This window comes from Leptonychotes weddellii, chromosome 13 (genome assembly GCF_054177405.1).
Source record: "Leptonychotes weddellii isolate Sample4059 chromosome 13, ASM5417740v2, whole genome shotgun sequence".
In the NCBI taxonomy this organism is placed as follows: domain Eukaryota; kingdom Metazoa; phylum Chordata; class Mammalia; order Carnivora; family Phocidae; genus Leptonychotes; species Leptonychotes weddellii.
Window position 1 is genome coordinate 53,353,221 of NC_138381.1, and position 9,963 is coordinate 53,363,183.

At 49.8% G+C, this 9,963-nt stretch overlaps 1 long non-coding RNA gene across 1 annotated transcript in view; it reads left to right on the forward strand.

Annotated features, from left to right (window-relative positions):
- Positions 1-1,592: 1,592 nt before the first annotated feature.
- LOC115942614 (uncharacterized) overlaps positions 1,593-9,963 on the forward strand; it is a 14,901-nt gene continuing 6,530 nt past the window's right edge. Inside the window, exon 1 of the long non-coding RNA XR_014139710.1 lies at positions 1,593-3,121. This is a non-coding gene — a long non-coding RNA (uncharacterized LOC115942614). The remainder of the gene's footprint in view (positions 3,122-9,963) is intronic.

Here is a 9,963-nt window from a genome sequence, read left to right on the forward strand (position 1 = left end):
ACAGTGGAGGGTCAGGGCAGGTGGATGCCCTTGATTGCCCGGGGGTGGGGTATGGTGGGGGATGGGGCCCTAGAAGAGGCACCATTCTCCCTTTCTATCCAGAGCTGCCCTGCTGAGAAGTTCCTCAGGGACATCTAAACCTAGGCAAGACTGAGGCAGAAACTCTGAAGACCTCCTCTATTCTGCTGGTAGTAGGGTCGTAGTAAGTATTTACCTTCGGATTTATTTACTCCGCTATGAGGACAGTCCTGTTTCACCCCCATGCCATTCTCATGGATTTTAGTGTACTTCTTGTAACAGAAATGCAGATGGTCACCAGGTTCGCTGGTTATTTTCAGTCATTCAAGGCATATTTCACTTTACAATTTTAAAAGGAAGTTCTCAAGTTCAGTTTAGGGGGACTTTCATCCTAAAATGCACAATGCAATGAAACGAAATTGCTCAACCTAGTGCGGATGTATGTGAACACAGTCTGAGATGGTGAAAAGGAGCTGGAATGTCTCCCTTTTCCCCACCCAACCCCCACGGCTAACCATCAACCCTTTGCCCCCTGCCCAGAGTTGTCCCACGGGGTGTAGGTGTAGGGAGGGATGAGGGGGAGGAGGATAACAGGGAAGAAGAAAGGAAAGAGGCAACAAAGAAGAAGGGAAGAAGAAATAGATGACAATACAGAGGGGTGGGGGAGAACAGGTGGGAAGGGGGCAAATATGGGAGAGTGTGGCAGAGGTTACAGATAAGGTTCTTGAATGTTTTCAGCTCTGTAAAGAGATTTGGCACACCATGAAATTCTTTTTACTTTCTCCAAAAGCAATCAAATCGACAAACAGGCACACGAGAGCATGACTCCCCCTTAGCCACACTCCCTATGGCCACTCCAAATACAGAGTGGAATTGTCCGTGGCTGGGGAAGATGGGGTAGCAGAGGGACGTAGGGCTGTGGAGGCTGCTAGCCCCTTGCCTTGGAACTTAAGGCTCTCCCAGAGCCCACAGTGTGGTGGGGGAGGGGAGAAAAGTTCTGATCCAGCCTCCATACATCAGAGCTGGACACTCTGCCAAGAATCAGCTTTCTTTTCAGGCTGCTTCTTAAATAGAATTGGGTTCTGAGACTCGTGGCTGTGAGGGATGGGTGACCAGAATGTAGACTGGCTCTTGAGGAATCCCACGAGCAGATGTGGATTGACTTGGTCATCGAGCCCTTGCCATGTGCCTGGTAGGGTCGAAAGTGCTCTGTGTGTTTTATCTCTTTGGACCCCCCCGTCCTCACCTCTGTGACCCTTTGGCGGCGGCAGCTGCCCCATGTTGAGCGCAAATGCAGCTGAGCCTGGTGTTTGTCTGATTTGGACTCTCCTGGTTGCTAAATGGACACCATGACCACAGAGCCGCTGATCCGGAAGGCAGGTTTTGGGGTTGTCTGAGGCTTGTAGTGCTTGACATACAAGGCGGAACCAGCAAGGTGGTGTCCCGAGCAGGAGAACCAGTGCAACATGGCTGCAGGCCGTCGAGAAGAAGCCTACCACCATCCTAATGCAGGAGGGAGTGGTCTTCACCCAGTTGGTGGCTCCCTTTGAACTGGATTTGCCATCAGGTCCTGAGAGGGCAAAATATTATCAGAAGATCAACTGGCATGTCCCCTCTGCTCTGGCCAAAGCAGAAATCCCCAGCTCTGCAACATCCTTATTCCTTTCTCACATGCAGGGGGAGAAGGTGGGTGCTTTGCTTAGTCTCCCGCTGATGTGATGGCCTGGGGTATCTGCTGTAAAAGAAGTGGCTGGGAATGGTCCTGTGGTGTTTTCTCGACGGTACGAGGCCAGAAGACTGCCTTCGTCCACCAGTCCGCCATCCGTCCGGCTGAGACACCAAGGAGCCAGACCTCGGGTCTCTAAAGGCCCTGGTTCTGGGGCTGAACTCCCACTGGTACATGGGCCACCTGCTCCTGATGACTGGATGCGAAGAACCTCTCTGGTGTTCAGCCACGGGGGCCTCTGATAAAGCCAAGCTGCTTTGCTGCCTAGCTGATGCTCATCTGCAGAGGGTTTTTATCACTTTACAAGTCAGTGCTTATCCCTCTGAGCGATAAGAAAGCAACAAGATCGTCTTGGTATGAGTGGCCCAGAGCCACCAGCCTTGTTCTGTTCTACCTGAATCACTGGTGACATGGAACTTTGGATCACAGTTGGGTTCCACGTGTTCTTGCTTGGAGAACAGGATCTCCCGTCCCTGGGGATGAGGCCCTCCGGGGAGGAGGTGCATAGAACATTCAGTGGGACTGTGGGAAAGGAGAGGGCACTGTGCTGTCTGCCCCATGGCTGCTGGAGAGGGGGCTTGGGGGCTGGGAGATGTGCGGCAGGTCTGAGGGGCCAGCCTCACCACTCAGCCCTTCTCCACCCTGCCTTCCCCTGCTCATCCGGGTCTCCCTTCTCCTCCTCTTTTCTGGGCTTTCTCCAACTATCCTGGCACGTGATTTCCGAGTGCTCCTCTCCCTGTGCTCAGCCCCCCTCTGTGACCTCAGGGCCTGCCCCACCCGGCTCCTGTTCTCAAGAGGCCCCTAGATGAGCCCCACTGCCAGTTGCCCTCTCCTAGCCTTTGGATAGGCCATTCACTAGCTGAGAGGGCCTTCCAAGGACCCATCACTTCTTTGGAACTCAAAACAAAACAGGTTCTGTAAGGATTAGTGAGGCACCGGCTTTTATGCAATAACAGCTAATCCCTTGTTTTCATAACAAGGTTGGGAGAATCTGTTTCTTGTTTCTCCAGATTGTTTGTTGATTCTAAATAGCTGCAGTGCCTGTGGCAGGGATGGGTAAACTCCATCCATGACTCATTGGTCCCCCTGTGTCTGCCCCGCAGGTGTCACTGCTGCGGAGCTGGGGAGCTGGCTGTCCTCTGACACTCAGCTGTCCTCAGTCCTGCATGCATGTGGAAATCACCAGAAACTTAAACAATTACTAATGCCTGGTCCCACCCCAAGTCTTCTGATTTAAGTGGTTTGGACGGTGGCCTGGGCATTGAGATTTTTAAAATACCTCCTGGTGCTTCTCATATGCAGCCGTGAAGAAAACCACTGCTTTATATGAATTCAGGAAAAGCTGGAGGCCACAGTTGCACAGGATTCCGGCACGGGGTGGGCGATCAGATCTTTTGCAGTGTTCTTGAATGGTTTCACAGGAGTCCTGTCTCCCTAGGAGAGGCCCATCTTGCTCTTCCTCTCTTTTTTTTTTTCACTCAGCAAACATGAATTGGGATCCTAAATAGTGGCAGGCATTAGGGAGACCCATGGAGAAGACACAGAGGTAGCTGTCACAGAGCTTAGCAGCTCTGGGGAAAGCAGAGTTGGAAAGAGATAATCGGAACATCTTGCCATAACTATTTTAATAGAGATTATGTATGAGCTCAGTGGAGGGAAGGGCTAACTCAGCATGCATGTATTGGGAGTAGGGTGATAGAATGCTTTTTAGAAGTTATAATCCTTATTTGACAGAGAAAGAAGCTGAGGGTTTTAGCACAAGCTGTGTGCTCTCTGTTACCCAAGGTCAGGGAGCAACAAGGTGTGGGTCCCCCCAAGCTCTGTCTTCAGGTGGGTCTAAATAGGCTTCTCCCTCCACAGCTAAGGAGATGTCCTAGCATTGCATTGTGAGATATTAGATATTATCTGGAGAATTAAAATGTTCTACCTACTGATAATCAGTCCCTGGGAGTGCACTGTAGGTCACTGTGACTGGCCGTGCGCCTTGGGGATCCATGGTGGCAGCATCACCTGGGAGCTTGTTAGAAATGTAAATTCTCAGGCTCCACCCCAGATCCACTGAATCGGAATCTCTGGTGGTGGGGCCAGGAGTTTGTATTTGATGAGCTCTGGAGGCCATTCTTATGAGTGCCAGTGTCTGAGAAGCCCTACCCAAGGCCACTGACTCAGTTCCCAATGGGCTAATGTGATACACTGCATTGTTAGTCCCGATTTTTCACCCTCTCGGTATCCACACACTTTGCCGTATGACTCTGCAGTTCTTGCCACTGGAGTAGAAGAGTATTCTTCTGCCCTGATGGTGCTGGGTTGGCCAGTGATAATCTTTGGCACTAGAATGTGAAAGGGAGTGACAGTGTGATAGTTTTGAGCCTAGGCCTTAGAAGGAATCACATGTTTCTGCTTGCTCCTCTGGGAGCTTCCAGCTTCTGCATGAAAAAAAAAATGTCATCAGGTGGCGGCTGTGTCTTCAGGCTAGGCTGCAGAGTGACCACATGGAGCAGAGCTTCCCCAGCTGACCTGTAGACTGCACCCCAGAGCAGAATTTCCCTCGCTGAACTGTAGATCTTTGACCCTGAGAATGAATGGATAGTATTGTTTGCCACTGAGTTCTGGAATGGTTTGTTATGTAGCAATAGCTGACTGATACAGCTGATTGAGGCCAATTTTGTATATCTACATAGACAAGGTTCAGCACCCTGGAGGTGAGGCTGTTGGTACCAGGAAGTCAGGTCAGCAGTCTGGTTAGGGGGCAGGGGAGGCTGTTTGTGCACTGGGGCCCAAAGGCTCTTTGCCTCATGCATTCTCACTGGCTATCCCTGGAGCTCTCTGCTTCATTCTCCTGGTATAATCTGTTCAGATCCCTAAGAAAATTTGATGAACTATGCCAAAGACCACAGGAGCCACCATTATCCCTTACCTGAGTTACTGTAATAACTTCCCAATGGATCTTTCCTTGCTTCTATACATTCTCCTACCATCTAATCTCAACAGAGCAACCAAATCTCTCCTTTTTAAAACCTAAGTCAGATAGCACCACTCCTCTGATCCAAACCTTGAAATGACTTCCCATTTTATTCAGAGTCAGAGTTCTTGTCATACCTACACTAACCTATGTGTTCTGGTCCCCCGTTCCCCACTGATCTTCGCTCCTATTACCATTCCTTTGTCATCCCCTGGCCCCTCCAGCTTCCTGTGGTTTCTTGACCAAACAAGCTTGCTCCACCTGAAGATTTTTGCAACCATAGTTCCTTTCACATCCACACTTTTCCCTTGTTCTGGGGAATGCCTACACAGCCATCTCCCAAATTCCTTCAGTGTCTTGCTCAAATATCAGCTCACTTGAGGAACCCTCTCCCTTGAGACATAGAAATGGCAATCCCCCCTTTGCCCCATATCACACTACTGTCCTCCTTACCCTACTTTATTTTTCTGCAGAGTATTTACATCCATCTGATATGTTATCTATTTATCTATTTTCACATTTAGCAGCTGCCTTCTGCCCTCTAGAATATAATATTCATGAGAACCAGGATTTTGCTTGATCACTGCTCTATCCCCAGTGCCTATAACAGGTATATAGTAGGTGCTTAATAAGTACTTGTTTGAGTGAATGAATAAGTGAATGAATGAATCATAAACTGGACTGTGGTTTGGGAACCCCAGGTTAAAACATGGCTCCCTAGGTTGGCCCTTGGGCCTGGCCTCAGGGCAGGGACATTCCCCCTGCAAGGGGCTCTATGTGTGCCGGCAGCTGTAACTGACTATGTCTAATTAGACTCTGCCACAGGGATGTTTTAACTCAAAATTCTTCTGATGTGATATCCGCTCCTTGCCAACCAAGCTGCATTGGATGCCAAATCATAATTAGAAGGCTCTTCGGTGAGCAGTGAATCAGAACAAGGGGCTCAGGTTGAACTGGTAACTTAATAGTTTCAGATAATGAAACATGTGACTGAAGAAGCTAATCAGTTTCTACCTCATGGAAGACTTTGCCAGTCTTTCCCAGGCCCAAGGCCCCCCACCGCTTCTAGGACAGCGCTGCGTAGGGCAATGGCTGACAGTCTTTGGAACTCCTTGTCTGCTTTTGGGATGGGCCTGGTGAAGTACCGGGAAAGGGTAGGCTTTGCTGGAGTCGCAAACTTTGACACGTCAGTGGCTTAATACAAACACGTTGGTTTCTTGCTCATACCGCATTCTGAGGTGATCAGATGTCTCTCTTCGAGACCCTTCTCCCACTGGGACTCAGGGACCCACCATGATTCCAACTGCAACTCTGCCAGCCGGAAGTTCTCTGCTTCCAGCTGCGTGGATGCCAGTGGGCATGGAGAAGGCATCTGCTCTTCGCTGCCGTGGTCCGGGTGTGCACTACTCCTGCTCACGTGCTTGGGAAGAAGACTCAGGCATGCGGTTCAAACCCAGCTTTAAGGGAGGCTGAGAATGGTGTCTTCCCGCATTCCTGGACAAAGGAGCTGGTGTGGGCATGTACTCTTGTATGTAAGGTAACACGTCTCTGCTGTGGGTCCATTACATGTTTATGTCATAGATTAGCTCTTATAGGGCAGCCTTATTTCTAAGGCAAGTAGCAACCAGGAACTGACTCTAGAGATAAAGACAAGCGGAGCCCGGTTAGGGAGTACGGAGTGGGCACTGAACAGTTGCTTGTATGGGTAAGCCCCTGGGGGGAGGGTGCCCAGGGAAACATTTACGGATAGGCACAAACTTCCTATTTGTGCAAATCTTTTAGTTGTGTATGCAAGTCATTGGGACCTTTATTACTAACTACGTGTCACCAATTTAGTCACATGGCCAGGCATTGCTCATCTTTGTTGGAAGTTTGCATCACCTCAGCCTTTCAGATCATTAGATCTTGAAAGGATGTGAGAGGTCACTAAATCTAAATCCTTTACTGTTAAATATGGGGTAACCAGAGGCATAGGGAGGGGAGCACTTTCCTCAAAATACAGCTAGCCAGCAAGGTCACCTGACTCCTTCCATCCCCACTCCAGGCTTCCCCTAGAACTTGGATTCTTCAGGTGCAAGATTTCCTGCCAATGTCAATGACGCCCCAGGGCATCGGTGAGCCTGAGGGTTTGTGCTTTCAGCTGATCTTCAGCCAGTGCCTGGAGGCAAAGCTAGAAGAACTGAAGGTGTTTGCATGCTCCGTTTCCATTAGGGGGCAGAGAGCTGTTTTCTCATCCTGCCAGGTCCTTCCAGGTGGTACCAGAGGAAGCCACAGGAAAGCTTTCAATAGCCTTGGGGAAAAACACTTGGGCAAGTGTTTCTTTGTGTCCTTTTCTGGGCATTTGATTAGCTTCCTTTGCTTTATATATAGTTTTCCAGGAATAGGCAGATGTGCTTCTCACCACAAAGATATTAATACCCCAAGCAGGGCATTTGAAGGAAAACAACCAGGGATGAAAACATCAAGTGGGATAGGAACAGGGTGGAGAGAGAGACAGAGAGAGAGAGAATTTCACTGCTGTGGAAGTACAGAGATAAGCCAGGGGCACTTGACTGTGCAGTCAAATGATCTGTTTTATAAGGATCATATCCTCATGGGAATTTTCTATCGCCTACTAGGTGATGCGAAACATAGCTTATTATTATTATTATATTACATATAGTATATAACATGATGATGATACATTTTATTATCTGATACTAAACATGTCAGGATTAGCTGATCATTCTAAGAAGAGTGTCGGGAATAATTAGGCATCATCTGCTAATCACTGGACAAGTGGGCCCCACCTCCCTGACGCTCAGGCACCGTAGTGGCATCGAGAGAAGTCACAATAAACAGCCCTCACAAGAAGGCATTCCAGAGTCAGAGCAGTCCTTTGGTGAACAAGGCACGGTTTTAGGAAGACAATCTGGGGGCAACTCTAAAATGGAAAATCCCCTGGTTCTATGAGCATTCAGGGTTGAAATAAATGTAGATTTATTTCATCTAGGGAGTTTAATTACCAAGAGAAAAACATAGCCTTTCTTCTGCAATTGGAAAATTTAGCTCACATGGAACAAAGGAGAATTTCTTTTTTTCAAAGCTAGCAAGGAAAACTAGCAGGGTTTGAGTTTTGGGAAGCCAGTCTTTGATTTCATCCTAAATGAAACCTGTCAGACCATACCCATAGCCTGCAAATGTATTTTTGTGTGTGTTCGTGTAAGCCCACAGCATTGGGCTAAGGGTGATGTGTAAACATCAGGGAGGCAGGAATGTGGCGCCGCCACGTAGGACTAGTCCGGAGGGAACTTAGGTACATGTGTGCATATTGGGAGAGAGGAAGGTGGGCCTGAAGGCTGGGACTGCGGATAGGAAAGAATCCAGATGGTCCTGTCCCACCCTCCAGGGATATCCTAACCTACAACAGATGCCCTGCTGGGGGAGCATCAGGAGTAAGAGGGGCTGCGTTTTCTGGGGTTACTGTGCACCTTGGGTGCATGGCGTGGGAAGATGTCAGCTAACTGAGAAGTGCCACCTGCTCCTGGAAATACGCTGCCTGGAGTGTTGTAGGACAACATAGAAGAGATGCCCAAAGTAAAAATGGTGCCAGAATGCAGCACACCTGAGTGGGCCTAAGTCTGACCATGTGGATACAATGTCCTGTGGTTTTTTTAAAGCAAAAGTTTGGATGGTGGTTGCAGATCTTGCAGGATCACTTTGGGCTAGACAGGTGGCTGTCAGCAGTGATTGGGAGCTGGGCAGAGATCTTGGTTCTCCTTGGATGTGGGATGGCTGGAAAGTATTATACACCATGTGGACCACTGGGCTACTAGTCAGTAAAACTCACCTGGGGACCTTCCAAAAGTACTGATACCTGGATTCCATCCCAGCAAGACTAAAGCAGAATCTCAGGAAGTGGGAAGGGAACCTGGGCTGCATGGCTCTAAAGGGAGCCACCAAGTGCTTGCAAGGCAGTTAGGGTTGAGAAATACTATTAGAGGGATTGGGGGATTGAAGCATGTTCTGTCCCCTTCCCAAATTCATGTTTACCTTGAACCAGAGTACGTGACCTTATTTGGAGCCTGTGTCCTTGCAGAGGTAATTAGCTGAGTTCCTGCTAGTGTAGGGTGGGCCCTGAGTCCAATGACTGGGGTCCTTATAAGAAGAGGGGAGGGAGGGGCGGAGGAAGATGGCAGAGGAGTAGGAGACCTGGATTTCGTCTGGTCTCAGGAATTTAGCTAGATAGGGATCAAATCATTCTGAACACCTACAAACTCAACAGGAGATCGGAGAAAAGAATAGCAACAACTCTCTGAACAGAAAAGCGACCACTTTCTGGAAGGTAGGACGTGTGGAGAAGTGAATCCAAGGCAATATTCGGGAGGAGAGATGGCGGAGGAGGGGCCTCCGTCGGCCGCTTCTGGCAAGTGATAGAGCAGCAGAGCACAAAATCAGAACTTTCAGAAGTCGGCTCCGCTGAGGGACGTCGCTCCAGTGGCTAAGCAGTGGGGTGGAAACCTCGTGGGACAGTGTGGTCTCAGGACCCTCGGGGTCACAGAAAGACCGGGGCTGTCTGAGTACGGCAGAGCTCCCAGGTATTGGAGCAGGAAAGCCGGCTGCAGAGATGGAGCTGAGGCACAGGCTCTCAGCTTGGGGTTGCCATAAACCGTGATCCGGGGCACAGTCAGACCACTGCTCCTCCAGCAGGGACCCAACAAGCAGCAGATCCAGGGAGACTCACCTTCCTTCCCTGGCAGGAGCGGCGCGGGAGCGCACCGCAGGGATCTGCTGGGTTTGGAGACTCCACACGGGGTTGGGTGCCAGGGATAGAAATGCTCGGTCACAGGCCGGCTGAGCACGGAGTGCAGCCGGAGACCGGGGAGACGGGAGTGACTGACTGCTTTTCTCTGGGGGCGCACTGAGGAGCGGGGCCCCGAATTCTCGGCTCCTCTGGGGTGGAGATTGGGAGGCTGCCATTTTCACTCTCGGCCCCCAAAGCTGTACGGAAAGCTTGCAGGGAACAAAAGCTCCCGAGAGCAAACCTGAGCAGATTACTTAGCCTGAAGGGGGCAAGGGCGGGGCAATTCCGCCTCTGGCAAAGACATTTGGGAACCACGGCAACAGGCCCCTTCCCCAGAAGATCAGCAAGAACAGCCAGCCAAGACCAAGTTTACCCAACAGTGAGAATGGCAGAACTCCAGAGCTAGGGGAATACTGCACATAGAATTCATGGCTTTTTTGCCATGATTCTTTAGTCTTTCAAAGTTAATTTTTT